Raw genomic sequence first — 22,603 nt, forward strand, 5'->3', positions numbered from 1 at the left:
ATTGTACGTTGAAGTTATATTAATGTAAGCTAATCAAATTAATTGATCAATTATCAGAGTATGTATATGAAATACGTCGCATTATATTATTGGATCATATATTCGTGTATGTATGTGATGTATATAGTACGTTTTTAGAACTTGATATAGTCTATGGTGTGTATATGCGTGTGTATGTATAGGTATATACATATTATATAGTGAAGGTATATTAATGACATAAGATAATCTAACGATAATTCATCTGATTATATGTGAAATACGTTGTATATTATTATGGGATCGTAAAATCATGTATGCATGTGATGTTTATAGTACGTATTTGACATCCAATTTTGACCGCCAGATACTCCTTTTAGGTTATTTTGTAAAAATTATTAATTCCAAATATTAATATTTTTTACGCGTTATTCTTGTACCAAAAAGATATTGACGTGTCACATTCATGATTTAAAAAATATAAAAAATATTTTTACGCATAGTTCTTGTATCATATAAATAACGACGCGCCACATTCATGATTTTATAAAAATGTAAAAAATATTTTATTTCCTTTTAGTATTATTTTTACAATTTACTAACTCGAATACAATATTTTACATAATTTTATTAACATTTATTAAATTATTATTTTCGTAAATAGGCACACTTACAATTTACAAATAAATTATTACTATTATTATTATTATTGTTATTGTTATTATTATTATTATTATTATTATTATTATTTTATGTAACAGTAATTTTTACATCAATGTCTCATTATTTTTTTTTGTCATTATTACAATAGCAGCCGATTTTAATTTATTCTCTTATGTATTTAAATTATAGTTATTTTGTATTCAATTAATGTCAATTTCAGCCAATTTGACACTAATTTTAATTTTAACCCATTTTTAAATTATTCTAATCTCAGTTGTCGATCAAAATCGATCCGACTTCCAAGATCACATTTTTATTTTCTTTTCTTCTAAACAAACCTAACCTTAATTTCCCACAACAACAGTATTTTATATCTCTTTCCCCTTTCTCTTTCCTTCCTCCACTCTCTCTCCAACAAGAAGCACCAGTTACCTGCCTGCCGGCGCTGTCCTTTACTTCTCCGGTGAATAACAAATAATGTAGCCACCACGTCCCTCACTCTTCTCTCTCCACCAACTCCTCTCTATCGACACCGACGAAAACAGCCACACAACGACGTTTATCGGTGAATTCCCTCAAGCTGCCGCCGCCAGCTCCCTCCATTCACACTGGTAATGACAGCCACCAGTGAGACGGGTTGTTAGACAGCATATTTTTTGATTGCTTGTTAGACATCATATTAGTTATAGGATTTCAAAACTTGCTTGATTAATTGTTGGGTCTCTGTTAGCCTAGCTAATCTTTACTGTTGTTATATGGGTATTATGTATAGTTGGGTTATGTGTTAATGGATGGCTAAGATAATTACAACCAAGGTCTAACTATCTATCTTGTATCTTGTTGTATTCGTCGGATTCTTGCTGTTGTTAATATACTCGTGACTATCTTCTTGTTGTTATAGTGCTGTTTTTGTCTTGTGTTGATAATCTAGTTTGGATTGTTGGCTGGAAAATAGGTGTTAAATACCTCACTACATTGTGTTCTTGTTATTGTTTGTGAATCCAAGAGTGGTCATCCATAGGGTCCTCGGTTCTCTTGAACTTGTGGACTTTTTTGGATGTATGTTTTGGTATGTTCTTGGTCGTTGGTCGTTCTTGTATCAAAATGTGTACTAGTGACTTGAAAATGGTTAAGTTTAGTTACTTGAAAGTGGATACATATAGCAATTTGCAATGTGAATTAGTTATTTGAAAATAGTTAGTTTAGTGACTTGAAATGTGTACTAGTGACTTGAAAATGGTTAAGTGCAGCTATTTGAAAATGGTTAAGTATGTGTAGTTACTTGAAAATGGTTAAGTGTAGGGACTTTAAAGGAGATTTTGTATATTGAATGTGGTTTGGTTGGTGACTTAGTCACTTGAAAATGGTTAAGTGTAGGGACTTTAAAGGGAATTTTTTTGTTTTAAGGTACTTGAAATGTGGACTTATATTTTAAATTTTGTTAAGTGTGGTCACTAGAGAAGTGAATAAGTACTTGAAAATGTTTAAGTGTAGGTACTTGAAATGTGGACTTATATTTTGAATTTAGTTAAGTGTCACTTGAGAAGTGAGTTAGTGACTTGAAAATGCATAAGTGTAGATACTTGAAACGTGGACTTGTGCTTTGAATTTAGTTAAGTTTGGTCACTTGTGAAGTGAATTAGTGACTTGAAATGTTTTAGTTACTTGAATTATGAAGTTGTGTTTTGAATTTAGTTAAGTGTGATCACATGAGAATTGAGTTAGTGACTTGAAAATGCTTAAGTGTAGGTACTTGAAATGTGGACTTGTGTTTTGAATTTAGTTTAGTGTGGTCACTTGAGAAGTGCATTAGTGTGTCGAAAATGTTTAAGTGTAGTTACTTGAAAGGTGGACTTGTGTTTTGAATATAGTTAAGTGTGGTCACTTGAGAAGTGACTTAGTGACTTGATAATATTTAGGTGTAGGTACTTGAAATGTGAACTTTTCATTTGAATTTAGTTTAATTTGGTAACTTGTGAAGTGAATCAGTGACTTGAAATGTTTAAGTGTAGTTACTTGAATTATGAATTATTGACTTTTGTTTTGAATTTAGGTACTTGAAATGTGAACTTGCATTTTGATTTTAGTTAAGTGTGGTCACTTGAAAAGTGAATTAGTGACTTCAAAATGTTTAAGTGTAGGTACTTGAAACGTGAACTTTTCATTTTGAATATAGTTTAGTTTTGTAACTTGTGAAGCAAAATAATGACTTGAAAATGTTTCGGTATAGGTATTTGAAATGTAAACTTTTGTGTCTTGAACTAATTACTTGAATGTGATTGATTGTGTAGATAGAACCTGATTATAGCTGGATATATCAACGAAATATTGATAATAGAATGGGTCAGGCAAGGAATGAAGATATGGATGATGAGTTGTAGTTTTTAGTCTTTTGTATATTTTATAGTTTGGATTTGGAACCTCGATAAATTTTGTAAATAATTTGATTTTTAATGTTTGTATTCTTATGGTGGTTGGTTGATTGTATATTAAATGATTGGTAAGTTGTATTATAAATAATTTGATTTGATTTTTAATGTTTATAAATGATTGATGGACTGTATTGTAAATAATTTAATTTTTAATTCTGTAAATAGTTTAATTTTTAATGTTTGTATTTTGGAAATTTTCAATATTTTTTTTACAAAAATATCAGAAAAACCGACCACATGTAGTTGGTTTTTAAAAATATTTTCTGAAAACCGACCACATGTGGTTGGTTTATTATAATTAATTGTAAAATATTTTATTAAATACATTATTAAATAAAAAAACAACCACAGGTGGTCAGTTTTTTTAATTTAAATTAAATAATTAATTTATAAAAAAGCGACCACAAGTGGTCGATTTTATTTAAATTAATTATTTAATTTAAATACAAAACCGACCACATGTAGTTGATTTTTTTTATAATTAATTAATTAATTCAAATAAAAAATTGACCACATGTGGTCGGGTTTTTTTTAATTAATAAATGAATTTTAATAAAATCGACCACTTGTGGTCAATTTTTATAAAATTAATTAATTAATTTTAAAATAAAATCGACCACTTGTGGTCGGTTTATTTTAAATTTTTAAATTTTTAAACTCATTTTTATATTTTAATAAAATAATAATGTATTTTAAAAATATATATATATATTTTTAAAAAACCGACTACTCATGGTCGGTTTTTAAAAAGTTACCACCACTTTACCGACCAGGCACTTTGATCGATTTTGTAGTCGTAATTTGAGGAAAACCGACCACTTGTGGTCGGTTTTTGTGGTCGATTTTTCTCTTTTTTTTATTAGTGTTGAAACTTTAAAGTTCTAGTTTTTAAATAAAAAATAAGTTAATGATTAAAAGAAAAGAGTGAAATAAACATTAAACATTATATAGTATAAGATAGGGAGAATATCTATTTTCTTAAGTTGGAGGGAAGCTTGTATTTTTGGAATAAAATTAAAGATACATAGATAATGTGTCTCTCTCTCTATATGTATATATATTTGAAGGGGGGAGAAAACAGGAATAATGCTGCAGTAAATATATTTGGAAAAAGGAGCAATAAAATAAATATTGTTGGTGGATTTCGAACCCAAGTCATCCACCCAATAAGGAGACTTTAGGCAACAAGTTCAGCCATCTCACCAACCCAAATAGTTATCCTTTGTGGTGCACTCCATATATTTACTTAAATTCTTTGATATATATATACAGATATATAAGCTATATAGAGAGAGTTTTTCTCGAGGCTAGTGGGTGCACGTGCACCCCCTACTTACAACGTGGGTTCGCCTCTGCATCAGATGACGTGTAGGTTAGGTTAATAATGAAGTATTTTGTAGAGAAGAATAGAGAAGCAGATCCATTATCTACTGAGTTTTCACTCATATGTCACTAATTCTCAAATATTTCTCGATCATCAAAAATGCCAGGTAAAAGGATGTATAGATTTCGCAACGTTATATACCGTACGTAAACCAGCTATGCTATATGTATACTTATGGTATGGACAACACTGAGGTTATGTACTGAAATTAATTGAATTCAATGGATTTTGAATACTAAATACTAAACTTTAAAACAAAAAAGGTTCATCATTAAGATATTATCATCCCCACTTTTTTTAATAACCGTGATGTTCGGATCAATTTTCATACACCTCAATTAATTCTACGGATACCTGCTACCTCCCACCAGTAACAGGTACTAGGTAAATCTTTCCGTCAAGGCTAGAACAAATGGGAATAAATCACCTAGTGTTTATCTCTGTTGGAAATTGAACCTAAGACCTTATAGTAATCAACCCAACTTTATTGAACCACTAGACATAAGGGTGGGCATAAATACTGAAAACTGAAACACCAAATCGAACAGATTTAATTCGGTTTTTTGGTTTCGATTTTTTGGTTTTTCGATTTTTCAGTTCGGTGTTCGATTTATTTTTTATATAAGTTCGGTATTCAGTTCACGTTTCGGTTATGGAGAATGTATAATTCGGTATTCGTTTAAACCGAATTAGTATACAATTTTTAGGGCCTATATACAACCCATATATTATTTAGTATTAATAATTTACATTGGCCCAACTAGTTTAGGCCCAATCAGCCACCTGATGTACACCAGCCCAAATTCCCAAATGTATTTAGTCTAGCCATCTAGGTCTCAATTCACAAGTCACAACTTCACTTAGCAATTAGCACTAGCAACATTAGAATTTAGCACTTAGCAGCAGTTAGCGACGACGGCGGAAATCGGACGGTGAGCGACGAAAGGCGGACACTAGACAATGAGCGACGAACAGCGAACCTACCAGAGCTACGAATGACTGATTGCGTATCAGGTATTATTTTTATTTTTTTGTTTTTCTTCTTCTTTTTGATAGTTTTTGTTGATTTTCTGATTGCGTGATTCAATAGACTGATTTTTCTGATTTTCTGAAATATGGTCGATTGTTAAATATAAACACTTTTAATTTAGTTTTTTCTTTCAAATTCTATATAGATGGCTGATGAAAGTAGATTTAGTGTGGATGGTTCAAATGATAGTGTACCTGATAATAGTAATGACAACTCAGTTGACACTACGGATGCAAAGAAAATGAAAGAAATGGAAAGTAGATCTACTGTTTTGGAATATTTTGAAAAGATATTTGAAAATGGTAAATTAGTTAAAGCAAGATGTTTGCATTGCCATTAGAATTATGCTGCTAATACAACTAAAAATGGAACAAGTGGATTGAGATAACATTTGGGTAGATGCAAAATGAACAAGTGGCTGATAGTCTAATACTGGTAAAATTCCATCCAAGTTTTACTTTTTGGTTCATCTGATCCTATTCCTTCTTCTATCAAATATTGCATACCTTGAATCTTGATTGTGGTAGAAACTTCTATTCCAGATAAACTACAGACAAGGTTGAGGTCTGAAGGTGGAATCATGGCACTATTAGGAATAGTGAGATGTAGACATCAAGACCTTCTGTCTCAAGTTGGTAGGGGAATTGCAAATTTTGCGAAGTGAAAGTCGAGAGTTTCAAGTCAAGGTAACTATTGTTCATGACTACAATCTTGTTATCAGATTACCATGCTTCTTAAGGTTAATATGTTACTACAGTTCAAAAAACTGGGCAGTCTTCTCTGATAAAAGATGGTGCACTAACAATGGTTGTTCATAATTCCAATAAGATGGTTCTCCATTATTTGGCAGAACTTGGTAAGCAATCCTATGCTAGGTTTCAGTTTTAGAATATTTTAATTGCATTTCTTTTCAAACTATACTTTTGAGTTTCATCTGTTCCCTTCTTATCCGCAAAGGTATATGCAAGAGACATGATTAGTGGAGGTGCCTTTTGGAAGCTAATTCGTATTTCACGCGATTGCTCTCGAGATGACATAAGGTCTCTTGCACGTCAAACTCTTTTAAGTCTGACTTCCCAAGTTGAAATGCGACGCTTGAGGATAGAGTTAGAGTTATCTTATTAGTTTCACTCCAGGGTATTGAGCCAACACTAATTCTTGAAATGTGCTTGCATCATGTACATGAATGAACCAGTTCCTAAAAGGAAGTTGCTCAAAGTTTTGTATCAAGGGAGTGCAAGTTTGATTCGAACTAGCTAAGTAGCTATTCTATGAAGCTGTAAATCTTTCAAATGTTCCAAGTCACTCATTCACTGGGAAGGTAGTAGTATTAAAGATGCAGTGTCTAAGTTCGATTCCTTTTAGTCGGATCATGGATGTGTAGTATTTCTGTTGTCCAGCTACTAGTTGCGCGTGTCCTTCGGATTCTTGTAAAGTTGCCCTTCTTTTATAGTTTTCAGTTGTTACTTTTCATTTGTTTAAGGTGTTTAAAATGAATATGTTGTGTATTGTGTACATATGTAATAATGTAATGCCATTTTACTTTTAGTTATATGAAAGCATACGAAATTGTTATTTAAAATCCATGAAGTTTTCTCAGTTCTATTGCCAAATAACTTATGAACATGAGAAAACTCAACGTATAAATGTTTTATTTGTCATTGACTCATTGTGTTGCAAATTGCAATACTGTAATGAGCACTTTGTTCTCTAAAATGTGACCTATTAACTATTAAGTATTAAGATTAAATGCCTCGTCTCAATTAGACTATTAGACACAGGAAATACAAATTGATTGAGCTACTGAATCTCAGAGTTAGCAGGCCCAATTAGAAATTAGCCCGTTAAAGAGGTACAGGAAATACAAATTGAGTGAGATACTGAATCTCAGAGTTAGCAGGCCCAATTAGAAATTAACCCATTAAAGATGTCCAAAACCGAAAAATCGAGCTTATTATACTGAATCGAACCGAACCGAACTTCCATAAACCGAACCTAATTATTTTGGTTTGATTTTCGGTACACCTATATTGAAAACCGAAAACCAAAAAAAAACAAAAAAAAAAAAACTAAAACCGAACCGTATTCCCGAATGCCCACCCCTAACTAGACCAGACCCTAGTGAAATAAAGTGAACCTCTGATATAGAATGAAAAGTGCTAAAAAATATTACTTTCTTCATTTTAATTTATGCAATACTATATGATTTGATAAAAATTTAAGCAAAAAATAAAGAGACTTAAAATTTTGTGATTTTTTATTTTTTAAAAATATTTTTTTGACTTGTTGTGTGACTATAAATTATTTTATTAAGGATAAAAAAAATAATTTTCTATTATGTAAATATGATATTCATTTTTAAACGGACTAAAAAAGTGTTCCACGTAAATCGCGACAGAGGGAATAAATCGGTTACTTCTATTTGTGTTGTATGATGCATATGATATACAATAGCCTCAATGTCTTCAACTTTTACTGTACCCCTTATTAAGTTTGACTTTATCCATTTGGTGAGTCCGAAACCTAAATGACCCCTCTAATTACAAAAGTGGTCGAAATAGACCAAGTCTTTAAAGAGTAACAAAAATAGGTTTAGCGCACATATTTTGTATTTGTTGGTGTAATATACTACAATAATTAAATTACACTTGAAAATAAATTAAATGAAAGTGAAGAAAATAAAATAATCTTCTTGTTGGCTGAGGCGCGGATATCTCGCTCTCTTTAAGGAGATTCAAGCCCACTGCGGTATAACTTACACCGATCCGGCAGTATATCTCTTGACTTGTCCCCTCCAGGATACAACAGCTCATCAACGATGTATAACTCAAACAACTCTGGATTAGTTGAAGAGTCCAAAGCTCCACCATAAAAATACCTTCCTTCAGCATATTGAAACTCTCTTTGTATAGTGAATATAGTTAAAAATTTTAAATATTTTCTTTGTCTCAACTTTCTCTTTCACTAATATAATTTAAACACTTATCATTTCTCCTCATGTCTCATAATATACTACAACTCATTTATTTTTATATTTTTACACATTAAAAACAACGACACCCTTTATATAGGTGTATATTTCTTTCATTTAGTAAATGAAGGAGTGGACATTAAGAGGAAAGAATAATGCCTTAGAAGGTACATAAGGTTACTACGCATAAAGAGATAGATAGTGAAAAAATAAATTGTTGGAGGTTATAATAATTTTAATGGAAATAAAGACCATTTTTCAGCCGCTAATGTTAGTAGCTAAATGCATCATTGTGAAATGCACTTGTAACATCCAAGCATTAATCCATCATTAACGCAAGGCAGGAAAGTGCCATTCAAGTGTAAAGGAGTTTCAAGCATGTAGTGTCATTAACATTTCCATTAACATTATTCCAAAGTGATGGCACTTTAAGAAAAATCAATATGAAACATATATGACAATATTAAAATGCATAAAATTTATTAGTCCCCACTCATTTTAATATTAATATAAGAGAGTTCATCGATTTAATTGAAGGGAGATTATTGTACATAATAAAGGTATGCTCTGCATTGAGCCTTTACTTAGTAAAACAGTAAAATCTACTCCAGAATCAGTAGTGGTCTCAGACTTGAACTATGACTATTTAAGGGAAATAAGGAATTACTGCTTACACACAACAATCAAGGTGTTGACCTAAGCTTTAATAGTCAATGTGTTACGTCCATGTTCTATTCCCATTTTTCATGAGTATTTTTGAGAATAAGTCCCATTCTCGTAGGAAACGACCTACTTCCACACTCACATAGGTAAAATCTGTCAAGGATGTCCTGTAATTTCAACACTCCACTCATATGAGATAAATAATTTTATTAAGAGTTCTTAGACTCACCTTCACATGTCATTACAGTAACAAAATGTACTTACACCATAGGAAGGGATAAAACAATAGTGCATTCACAAGTCATCATATGATTCGTTCTTCCCATTGAACCTGGTTATAGGATCTCTAGTCTCAGGTTGAGTTTCCTCATGTATGACTTAGAATTTTGAGCTTCAATTACTTCCCCCCTAGATGTGATTCAGATCCTTTATCTTGCCAAAGCCTTGTTTAGTTCATCTGCAAGATAATCGCATAATTTGACATACTCAATATTAGTGGTACCACTTGTTAAATATAATATCACAATATTATTTTATTCTCACGGGTCTGAATTTACTATTGTAATAACAGATTCAAACTTTATCAATAATATTGGTGATATCATAATAACTCAAAACTAAAGAAATCAATTCTCAAAATAAAGTGATTGGTCAATTCACTTTTTCACTAGTTGAGACTAAAATAATTAGTTCAACCTCCATATTAGAGTTAACAAATAGTAATTTATTTTTTCATTCTAACAAAGAGCACTAGATGTTTTTTTTCATTTTGCATCAAAAGTACTTTGAAGTACAACAGGATTTATTTTAATAAAAACAAGAGACAACTTTTTTCTTTTCAAGTAAATATAATTGATTAGCTTGTAATAACCTGCGTAAGTACTTTTACACAATTTCAACCAAGTGCAACTAGCCACATATCTCATATTTATTAGGCTAGTAAACTCCTTTTTTATTTATCACACCACTTTCACATATTTGAGTCAAAAGAAGTTGCATGGCTCTTATAATCAACAAAATATATTTCACAATTTTTCTTTTTCACCATAATGTGACATGTCAAGAAAAAGTTCATCACATAATTTAGGTATTTTTTCATTCCAAGAATGAAATTTATCTCACCCAAATATTTAATGTTAAATGGCTACTCAATATTTTTTATTCTTTTTTTGATAACATGTTAGAGCAAAATATAAAGGCATCAAGTCATGTGCAAATTAATAATGACATGTGATTTACTCCAACAATAATTATGCACTTATAACACTTTTTTTAACTCATTATCAAAAGTACAAATTTCACACTTTAGTGGTGATTTTTCTCATTTCATTAGCCCCCATTATTTCAATATTTTGAATACCTCTTTATGATCATGAAAAATAGTATTATTTTTTCCATCACAAATATTAGGTAGAACATTTTTTTACCTTTCTTTCATAATAAGTAGAAAATTTTTTACCTTTCCATCGCTTGAGTTGAGAAACTATAAAATGTTTTACCCTTCATATCTTCTCTTTCATCTCTTGAAGAGACTATTGATGTTGAGATCTCTATCTTGATATTCGCATTTTTCTTCAAACTGTAACAAAACATAAATATCCTTAAGCTTTTGGTGTAATATACCACAATAATTAAATTACAGTTGAAAATAAAATGAATAAAAGTGAAGAAAATAAAATAATCTTCTTGTTGGATGAGGCGCGAATATCTCGCTCTCTTTAAGGAGATTCAAGCCCACTGTGGCATAATCTACACCGATCCAGCAGTATATCGCTTGACTTGTTCCCTCCATGATACAACAGTTCATCAATGATGTATAACTCAAACAACTCCGGATTAATTGAAGAGTCCAAAGCTCCACCATAAAAACACCTTCCTTCAACATATTGAAACTCTCTTTGAATAGTGAATATAGTTAAAGATTTAGAATATTTTCTTTGTCTCAACTCTCAACTCTCTCTTTCACTAATATAATTTAAACACTTATCACTTCTCCTCATGTCTTACAGTGTATTGCAACTCATCTATTTTCATATTTTTACACATTAATAAAGAAGACACCCTTTATATAGGTGTATATTTCTTTCATTTAGTAAATGAAGGAGTAGTGGGCATTAAGAGGAAAAAATAATGCCTTACAAGTTACATAAGGTTACTAGGCATAAAGAAAGAGACAGTGGAAAAATAAATTGTTGGAGGTTATAGTAATTTTAATGAAAATAAGGATAATTTTTCAGCCACTAATGTTAGTAGCTAAATGCATCATTGTGAAATGCATTTGTAACATCCAACCATTAATCCATCATTAACGCAAGGCAGTAAAGTGTCATTCAAGTGTAAGGAGTTTCAAGCATGCAGTATCATTAACATTGCCATTAACATTATTCCAAAGTGATGGCACTTTAAGAAAAATCAATGTGAAACATATATGATAATATTAAAATGCCTAAAATCCATCAGTACGCTATATCTCATAATTTAACAGACACAACTTAATTAGCGCTAACTTTAAAAAGTGAATCGCACCGAATTAGTGTTTTATGCATTTTTTAAAAGTGCATATGCTCCAATTTTGTGTGCTATGCACCTTTTCACAAATCCAACTTTATCTCCCCGATGATCCCCTCCCTATTTGAATTCTGAAAACTAATGGTTGGTATTCACTATGCTTGGGGGGGGGGGGAGGGGGGGAGTGAATTTTTGGAGAATTGGATCAAAATGGTGTCTTAATTTGGACAATTCCAATAAATGGGTTTGTCAGATTTTTCATGACCAAAATAGTGAAAACGCGTGGATATGGAGTATCTTCAGTGTGCAATTTTCACGTTAGAAAAATAGACGGACTGTTAAGTATAGTTACACTGAAGGTTCTCTACTTTCACGATTCTTCAGTGAATCTTTTACATTTTAAAGAAAGGCTCATTATGAGTCATGAGCCTTCTATGTATTTGACATTTTGAAGAAAGACTCGTTTCTATCAATGTACCTTCAATATAATTTTTATCTTTCCAAAATTTGAAAAGCCTGTCATTTTCTGAATTGATGGGACAAGGTAAGACATTATTCACACACTAAAGGCTTATCCTTACGATGCATCTTCAGTGAAATTACCAAAATACCCTTATGAATCTCCAAAATATGATTGTTTATCTTCAATTCATCTCCACTTTACTGAAGTTTACCTGAGGTCCCCCCTTCTTCACCATTTCTCCAAGGTTCCACTTTACTAAAATTTACTTGAGGTCCCACCTTCTTCACCATTTCTCCAAGATTCTTGACCCTACAAGCTTTATTCATACTAAAAAACAAAACTTCACAAAGATGGAAACTTAAAACGTTAATCATCAATCAAATTAGAAAAGGTAACTTTATGCTCTTTTTTTTTCTTACATCAGTTGTAGTGAAAATTTGTGTAATAATCTTTTATCAAATTTTTTGTTTCATTATAATATTAGAGTGCTACTATTATTGTTTTTTTTCTTATACAATAGTCTATAGAATATTTTTGTAATATTGATTTATTTAAAGTTTTTTGGAAATCAGTTCAGTTTTTTTCTAGTCTGGCCTTTGTTATTTTTAATAAGAAATTCTTGGTGAATATCACTATTTAGCTTACCATACTCAATAATTTTTAAATTAAACCAACACGTCTTTATATTTTAGGTATTATGACACCGCCTACTGTGCATCCAGGTCTATTTATTTCGAGTGTCCTTTTAGGACAGATTAGTCATCGTAGTGAAGATATTTGGAATAATGGCACATGTGACACATTGACATGTCTTCGGTATGATGGTGACTTTTGGGACTACATAAGTAGAAATCCATTACATGAGCGTGCATGTCGTTACTTGCTCGATGCTGAATTTTATGGTATATATGCAGTTGGACACACGCCACTTGACCACGCTATGATCACAATGTTGGTAGAAAGATGAAGACCAGAGGCATACACATTTCATTTAAACTTTAGAGAGGCCACAATTACATTGCAGGACGTAGCTATATTATATGGGCTTCTAGTTGATGGATTACCTGTGATGGGAATTGATCTTACTTTGGACCCTACAGACTAGCAAACACGTATGGTAGATCTTCTTGGTTGAGCATCGATAGATATTGATTGAGAATTTCAGGGTGGTAGATTGCTTATGACTTCTTTGATTAAACATATTACAAATCTTCCTTTGATTACTGATGCGAGTAGTGAGATCGATGTTCAACAACGAATGCATTTGTAATTATTGTGGATCATTGGAGGCATGCTTGCCGTTGATACATAGGGTACCAAAGTTAAGTTGATGTATCTACGTTTGCTTACAGATTTGTCCAAAGTTGGTCAATATGCTTGGGGTGCAGCAACACTTGCAATACTTTATAGATATCTTTGTCGTACATCGCAAAAAGGAATTAGAGTCATTGGTGGTTTTTACCTTTACTTCAGGTTAACTACTTTAATTTATTTCCTTAAAGCAATGCATTTTTAATATTTATTTATTTTACTTATATGAATATGTGAAGGTATAGATATATGAGAGGATTTTGCCTCTCAGGCCACAGAGAGATCCTGATCTACTAGTTGACGAGTGGCTTATTTCTATCCTTCCAGGACCGCCACGTGCTCGTGTATGGTCTAATGGGCTATGACACGATACAGAAGCACCTCACCTATTATATTTTTTCATGATCAACTGGATTTACTTATGGAGCATCAGGTATTTTTCATTTTTGAATAATAGCTTTATCTATCTTATTTTAATTTTTTAAGTCATAAAAACTAACTAAATTTATATGTATATAGTTTTTGTGGTAGCCATACAGTCTCGATATTTTTGCTACATTACCAGATTATTGTATGAATGATTCTAATGTTTGGCGTGCTATTGTACCTGAAATAGCCTGGGATGCAGTTGAGTGGCACTATCCAGATAGGGTACTACGACAGTTTGGGTTGATTCAGAATATCCCAAGTAGAATATTGTGGGATCCCAAACATTTTAAGTTGGATCGCAGAGGTAAAGCTAACTTTAATTGGTTTCATTTCTGTAATAAAGAGGTTGAAATCTGGAGAGATAAAAAAAATTGCAATGCTGAGACTGATGATCTCAAAATGACAATGAATATGTGCAGTGGTATAATACGATTACTTTTCATTTGATCAATAATCCAGCTTATCAATTTAAAGAACGTTATCAGAGTTTTGCAGGCAGACACGAAATTTTGGTACAACACTACCTTATAATTATCTACAAAGTTATAATTTACTTTTAGCTTCCTTACGTTAGTTCTGATATGCAATATTTGCATAATTATGCTTTTTATTTTTGTTGTCTTATGTTTAAAGTTGAGAAATGTTTGTTGGATTAACCTTCTGTTAAAATGTCACGTCCATTGGTTGGTTGTATATGGTCGTGGGTATAACAGGAAGTGTCAATTCTTTAATCCGGTAATTCAACGAGAAACTCACAATGAGTTGAGAAGTTGCTAAAGATTTGGTGTACCAAAAGTTTATAGCCTTCTTGTAAACTTGTAATTCTTTGGTGATCATTTTGTTGCATGATGACTCAGCATTCCATTCTCCGTGAGAATCCAGGATTTGTTTTCTTACATCAAAGTTCTAATTGATAGTGGTTCTAAATATACATTGCAACATGGATATTGGTGAAGCTACTTGTACATATATATACCTGCACAATACCAAAAAAAATTATTACATAAAAAAACACCAAAGGTAAAAACTGAAATCAAATCAATATAATGTAACTTCACAGATATATTTCTTATAGTGTTGTGATCTATATATCTTTTTAGAATAACACTCAATAAGTAGAAGAAGTTGTGAACTATCTTATAGTTTTAGCTTTTGACGTAGTTGCTAGATATTGAGATTATGCATCTTATTTTTGTTATAGATTATCATATTAATGTATATTCAATTGTTTATTTTGTAGGCTAGGACTTTGCATCAGATATATAGAACAACTTTAAGCGTACAGGATAGTGACAACAATGAACTTTGTGAATTTGAAGATAGATTATCTAAATTAGCAATGAATTCCTTTAGAGTGGCTGGTGAAAGAGGTAGGGGACGCATTGAGGATCAATATCCTCGCGGTGATGAGTATGTTGAACCTCGGCCACAACCGAGGCGTAGAGGTAGACGGCGGAAAGAAAGACCCAACTATGATAGAGGCGAGGATGCAGGGACCCAAATGTCTCCTGTTTATGACCATGTTTCATCTGATAGACTATAAAATTCTTTTGGGCAACACTCCAGGGGCATTGTAGAGAACATGCATGCTTCTAGCTTGCATTATCTGGGTGAGACAAGCTATAACTTGAATGATAGTCAATTAGTTTTGTATCAGCCAGAGTGCGTTACACATCAGTACTCACCTCGCACGCCATCTCAACCCATAGAATTCACGGACTCAGATTTTTATGGATACTCACCAATCATTCCAGACCCCAATCCATGAAAAATGCCTCCTATTGATCCAGTTCTTTTTATTCTAGATCTTGAGTCTCAAGTTGATGATAATGGCGTAGAACTTGAATCTCATTTTGATGATAATGGCGAGAATACATTGGGTGTTGGTAGTATAAGAGGTGGTAGACCATGTGGTAGGCCACCAGGCAGAAGTATATTCTAGAATGCTCCAGCTATTAGGAGGACTAGGCCAGATGAAATAGATGGCGGCGAACCAGCACATCCCCACATGCTTAGTCCTCGAGCAAATATCCATCCTAGAGGTTGTGGTACTCATTGATTTTTTTATTATCTGACAGATAATTTTTTGGATAAGTTCGAGTAACTTTGATAGATTAGTGAAAGTGAAGACTAAAGTTGATCTAAAATATTTCTTTTGGAATGAACAAAGCATTCATCCTCTATTATCTTAAGCCTGCCCATCTTTCATCTCATGTTATGTATATTCTTTTCGTGTGTGCTACAATATGTTCTTGCTAAAAAATAAATGGATCCATGATATTACAAAATCTATGTAAGATATATATTTTTTTGACTATTGTTATATGGTGATCGATTCTGACGTTATCTCCCTATATTGAAAATTGCAGACAAAAAATAGCTGAAGAAGAGCTTTATTCTCAAACTATAATTTGCTTGTGCGTTATTAGGAATTCTAACTCCTCCACCGTTATTCAAAATTTATGAAATAATTTCTCTTTAGATAGAATGAAAAGATCTATTATGTAGAAGTCATACTTCAATTTACAGAATGCCCCGTTATTCATCTTGATCGAGAATGGGTATATATATTTCATTACATTGAGAATATCAAGACCAAAATCATAATGAAATGTCTCAGATAGAATTATCCAAGTCCTCGAAAATTCAAGCTTAACATAGATGGATGCAGTCAATATAATCTGGGTAATGGTGTCTTTTATGTATATATAGTTGACATTGAAGTTGTTAACATAGATCTATAAAAATAACATGGAATATTTGCACCTCCTTGGTCCATGAAGGAACATTAGGGGCAAATAACAATTTATGCTCAAGTTTTTGCCAGTGAACAAGGATATGCCGGGCTTAAATGTCTTCATTTAAAAAAAAATAACAAGACATGATATGTTCCTTGCATCCTTTCAATTTTCCATTAGGTAAAGAAGTCCTAAGACTTTTATTTGAAGGTTTCTTTTCCATTCTTTTTTACTTTAAGAATTCAGTCGAAATGAGTGCACTTTTTGGATTGCCATAAAAATGATTATCAATTAATCAATTACCATAGGTATTAATAGTACTAAAATATTTAGTTCAACTAATTACAGAAAGTACATAATATGACATTAAAACTATAAATATTCTTAAGCTATTGTCTACGATTATTATTTGCATGTTCTTGGTTCGGACAGTTATGCCTATCATGCCCTGTTATTCTACATATTCCACAAGCTTTTGAGTATCTTATACGTCCAAAGTCCATCTCATTTGGAACACGTGTAGTTTTTCTAGGTCCTTTCTTTCGGATAAATATCTCATTGCAAATCATTTTAAAGGGCGTTTCTGGCCATTTGCTTCATCTCCAAGAGGTTGAAACGGCACACAATATGTCTCAAAATACTTCATCGTACTATAATATTCACTTACCAAATCATGTGCAACCCTATTTATTTGCTCAGTAACCTTCAACACATGTGAACATGGCATGTGATATGCTTGCCACTTTTGACATCCACACGTATTCCTACTAAATTTAATGATATGTTTACTGCCACCACAACCTTGATGACGATATGTTTCAACCTCGAATACCCTCATTTCTATGTTATAAGTTGTTACCTGATGATTTTTAGACTTTAAATCATACTTCAAAATTTTCTTTGCAACCACGGGTGGCCATAGTTCTTTTTCATTAATGAGCTCTTGTGCATACTGCTTCCTGGATACAAATCTTTCCACAATTTGACCATATGTAAGCCTAATCATTGTTGTAATTGGGAGACCTCGAGATTTCTTTAAGAATCCATTGAAAGATTCAAAAAAATTGATTGTTAAAATGCCCCATGTTTTACCGCATCATGATGAACTGTCTATTTTTCTAATATAATTTTCATTAAGAAATTGTACGCACCTGGCTCAGCATCTTTCAAACATTGCATGACGGCTTTGAATTTACATTTTTGGTGTTGAATAGTAGCCTGCCACATTAATCCCTCAAGTTGCTTGTTAGGAAAGTTAGACAGAAAGTTACTTTTCACATGCCTAAGACAAAAGCGATGATATGCATTCGGCTCATGTAACTCAACCAAATTATTAAAACTTCTAAGTATTCCAGGAGCACGATCAGATATGTATGTAACACCTCTACGACCAACTACCCCATGAATTCCAAGGCACGACAAAAACCATGACCATGCTTCTTTGGTTTCCTTGTTAACAATTGCAAAAGCAAGTGGAAATATTTGCCCATTTGCATTAGCAGTCACAGCAATCAACATCTTTAAATCATATTTTCCATAAATGTGAGTGCCATCTATAGAGATGACCGGTTTACATCTTTTAAAACCTTTTATACAAGGTTTAAATGCCCAAAACACATATTTAAAAACATTTACCTCTGATGTCGATTTATCGGTATGCATCCATTCCACTACCGTTCCTGGATTAAAATGTTGAAGTGCATTTATGTACCTTGGAATTTGTGCGAATGAGTGATCAAAGTCACCATATATGAATTTGAAAGCATGTCTGCGGCCAAGCCATGCCTTTTTGTAGGAAGGTGTATGTTTTAGTTCAACCTCAATAGTAGTCTAGACATTTTTCACCTTAAATTGAGGGTTATTCCTGAGGAAAGGAAGCAACAAAGAAGTAATCAATTTAGAATCCAAGTTAAAATGATCAGCTTGGATTACACCCATTTGACAAGTATGTTTGCCATAATATTTTCCGATAGTCCATAAATTTATTGGTGTTTTTCGACCTCTGAGCATCCAATCACATCCAGATTCCAACCTCCTACACTTAACAGTCCAATAATTTTTTTTATTCCCGCATAGTGAACTCTCTATTACCCTGCAAACTCCATATTTTTACAGCAGTCTTTAATCTTTCCTTACTAGGAAATAACTGCCCAGACTTAAGATTCGACTCTTTATCATTTAACTAAATTTTACATCCAACACCCTCTGATTCACTAGTAGAAGCAAACACCTCTGGATGATCTTGAAGATCATTCAAAAATGGAATGTTCTACCTATGAAAGGGTATGTTTTGTGGCACCTCAATGACTGGTTATTGATTATCGTCATTATCATCACTAGAGTCACTCATTTCATCTGACTGATATGCATCATTCGGTGCATCACTGTCAGAATTTTCATCCGCATGAGTATCAACATAGGTATCAACTTCTATCCTAGCTTGTATTTCAGAAACTCTTGGAATCTCTGAAACCTGAGGTAAGTTACTAGTCCCTGTACCATATCTAAATTCATAATGACGATAATTATCGACATCAAAATTTGCACCAAAATTAGTACATCCATGGCTATAATTACCGGATGAAATATCAACTCGTGTTGTTATACTCTGTGATAAGAAGCTTGTAAAACCTTTAAATTCTAAGAAGTTGCTAGTCATATTTGTAGATAGTTCATAAAAATCAGGAAGAGGGTCATTAAGATTCAAAGAGGGTGTAGCAAAATTTAAAGAGAGAGAATTCAAATTATGTGTAGGTTCAACAATATCTAATGCTTCTGTTTTAATATACATCTCCAACAAATCAAGATTTATCATATAACTCACTGTATCAGGCACCACCATAAACTCTTTCAAAGTCTCATTATCAAGTATGGGAATTTCAGAATAACGAGCATTACCCTGCACGATTGAAAATGGCCATCTACCTGAAATAACAAGCCTTATCTCATTTGGATTAGTTTTCATTCTAATATGCAAGTTTCTAACTAGCTAATAATACTCAACATTTAGTGGAAGTTTAACAACTGCACAAGCACCACAACTCTATCTAACCGTATCAGATTCATGTATGACATCGCCACCCCAATACAATGCAACTCTAACACAACGCTCATTCGACATTTTTAAACCTGTAAAAATAACTTTAGTTATTAACAAATTATTTACTCAATAGGGAGAGCAATATACAAAGAAAAAATTACTAACCTTTTTTACTCCAATTCAGATTGAAGGATACATCAACGGTAAAAGTATAATAATTTTTATGAATTTAGTAATGTACATGACAGTGAAGAGGATGCACATATATAGAGAGAGAAACAAAATAATTTTGAAGACTCTCTGCATAAGAGTGTACTTTTAATTTGCTTGAAAGTGCATTGCTGTCCATGAGTTTTTAGGGTGTGAAAAAAGTTATCCCCTATTGTCCCATCAATTCAGAAAATGGCAACCTTTTTTAGATTCCAGTAAAATTCACGGAAGGGTCATGATTTAAATGAGCCTTTCTTTAAAATAAAGCATTCACTGAAGACTCATGAGAGTAGAGCACCTTCAGTGTAAACAAAGCATTCACTGAAGACACGTGAGAGTAGAGTACCTTCAGTGTAAATATATTTTGGAGAAAAACTCTTAAAGGTGTTCCATCAATTCAGTCTTTTCTTGATAACAGGTCTTTCTTCAAAATGTCAAATATACAGAAGGCTTATGACTTAAATGAACCTTTCTTTAAAATGTAAAAAATTCACTGAAAACTCGTGAGAGTAAAACACCTTCAGTATAAATATATTTTGGAGATTCTTAAGGGTATTTTGGTAATTTCACTGAAGGTGCATTGTAAGGATGAGCCTTTAGTGTGTGAAAAATGTCTTACCTTGTCCCATCAATTAAGAAAATGATAGGCTTTTCAGTTTTAGGAAGATAAAATTTATATTGAAGGTGCATTGATAGAAACGAGTCTTTCTTCAAAATGTCAAATACACAGAAGGCTCATGACTCATATGAGCCTTTCTTTAAAATGTAAAAGATTCACTGAAGAATCGTGAAAGTAGAACACCTTCAGTGTAACTATAATTAACGATCCATCTATTTTTCTAACGTGAAAATTGCACACTGAAGGTGCTCCATATCCACGCATTTTCACCATTTTGGTCATGAAAAATCTGAAAAACTCATTTATTGGAATTGTCCAAATTAAGACACCATTTGATCCAATTCTCGAATTTTTGTTTGCTTTGTGTGTACCTTCTAGGTTTATAGGGACCTTGTTAGGTTATTATTGATTCTTCTTATTGTTCTCTCTTTTCTTCACTTTATTGCATAGTTTGTGACAGGTTAGTTTTTGGAAGTGTACCGGCAATTAAGGTACAACTTTTTCTTTTAGCATTTATGCCACTAGTGTTGGTTCACTCCATGGGCGGCTCAAGCTCGTTGGTGTTGGTGGCCTAAAGCCAAAAATGAATCGGAGGCCTTAATTTTTTTAAAAAAAAATATTTTCTTAATTTACAGTCTATTCTTCTAACTTTTTAGAATGCAAAGGTTCTAATATATCTCTTACAAAAGTATTTTGAGATGCAAAGTTATTTCGTTTTTGATATGTGATTTTTTGTTTACCTTTTTAATAAATAGTACTTCTTCCATTTCATTTTATTTTTGATTTATTTTGACTTGACATAGTGTTTGGAGTTTAAAAAAATAAAGAAACTTTTTAATCTTGAATTCTTAAATTAAAGATATATAAAATACACCAAAAATATTCTTTAATTTTATAAGCTTAAACATGTTTTAAAAAATGAGAAATAAATAGAAACTGATAGTACAAAATATTTTTGTAAATAACCCCTATAAGAATTCTATTATTGATAAGAAAATTAGGCCCCTCAAATTTGAGGCCCTAAAATGTGTGCCTAATTTCTTAAAGCATGGAGCCGCCCCTGGTTCACTCTGCTACTTTATTAACTTAGTGGGCAGTCGGGTATTCTATTAGGTCAGTTTCGTCAAGTGTACACTTTCTTTTAGGTGCTTAGTTAGTATTTCACTCCTTTCCAGTAGTTATCTTTATGTACTAATAGTACTGTATGTTCATTCTATCATGTTGTTTATACTTTTCTTTCTGGATACTTAATATAGCTTTTCACTAATCTCAAGTAGGTATTTTCATTTCATGCTGTTTATACTTTGCATTATTTTTAGAGTTCAGTCGATCGATGTCTACTGAGTACATTGTGTTTGATATTTATACTACACTTCTGCATCTTACAGATCTGAACACAAGTTCTCATTGTTGACGTGTGTATTGTGTAGAACTAGTTTGGATTGGAGACTTGGGGTGAGCTCGTGACATCCAAAGTTACATCTTCTACTTCTATATTTGAATTGTTCTTTAGTTTTCTATTCAGAAGTGGTTCTGTACTCATTTATATATAATGTATTTATATATTACTCTTTTATTTAGTAGTTCTTGTACGCACTGATATCAGGGCTTGAGGGATTATCCTGTACCCCCTACTCTTTCTCTTCGCGTGTATATATATATATATATATATATATGGGCTATAGTTTTAACTTATTTATTGTTGAGTCATAGTAAGTGTCATCATCATCATCATAACCTGAGATTTCGGATCATGACCATAAGTAATAAATATTAGTTTTGAGAAGTAATCAAATAATATTTAATATAAAAATAAATAATATATAAAGGACAAGTAAAAAGATAGTGAAATTATGGTTTTTAAATCTAACTGAAAATAGTAAAAGAGTATTAAGAACTGACAAACCCACTGAAGGAACATCATCAACAACCACAACTAAACTAACACCTATAGAATTATTAAAAAAATATGAAACAGCTATAAAAGACGAATTTAGTAGCATGACAACAACAGAAGAAGAACAAAATGAAGAGAAAGATACAAATAGAAATTTAATGTTAAAATTAGCAATATGTAATATGTGCTACATAGATGAATATACTTACGCATTTAAAGAATATTATTATAAAGGAGCATATAATACAGAAGAAAGTAAAGAAATA

This window comes from Capsicum annuum, chromosome 10, assembly GCF_002878395.1.
Source record: "Capsicum annuum cultivar UCD-10X-F1 chromosome 10, UCD10Xv1.1, whole genome shotgun sequence".
In the NCBI taxonomy this organism is placed as follows: Eukaryota; Viridiplantae; Streptophyta; class Magnoliopsida; order Solanales; family Solanaceae; genus Capsicum; species Capsicum annuum.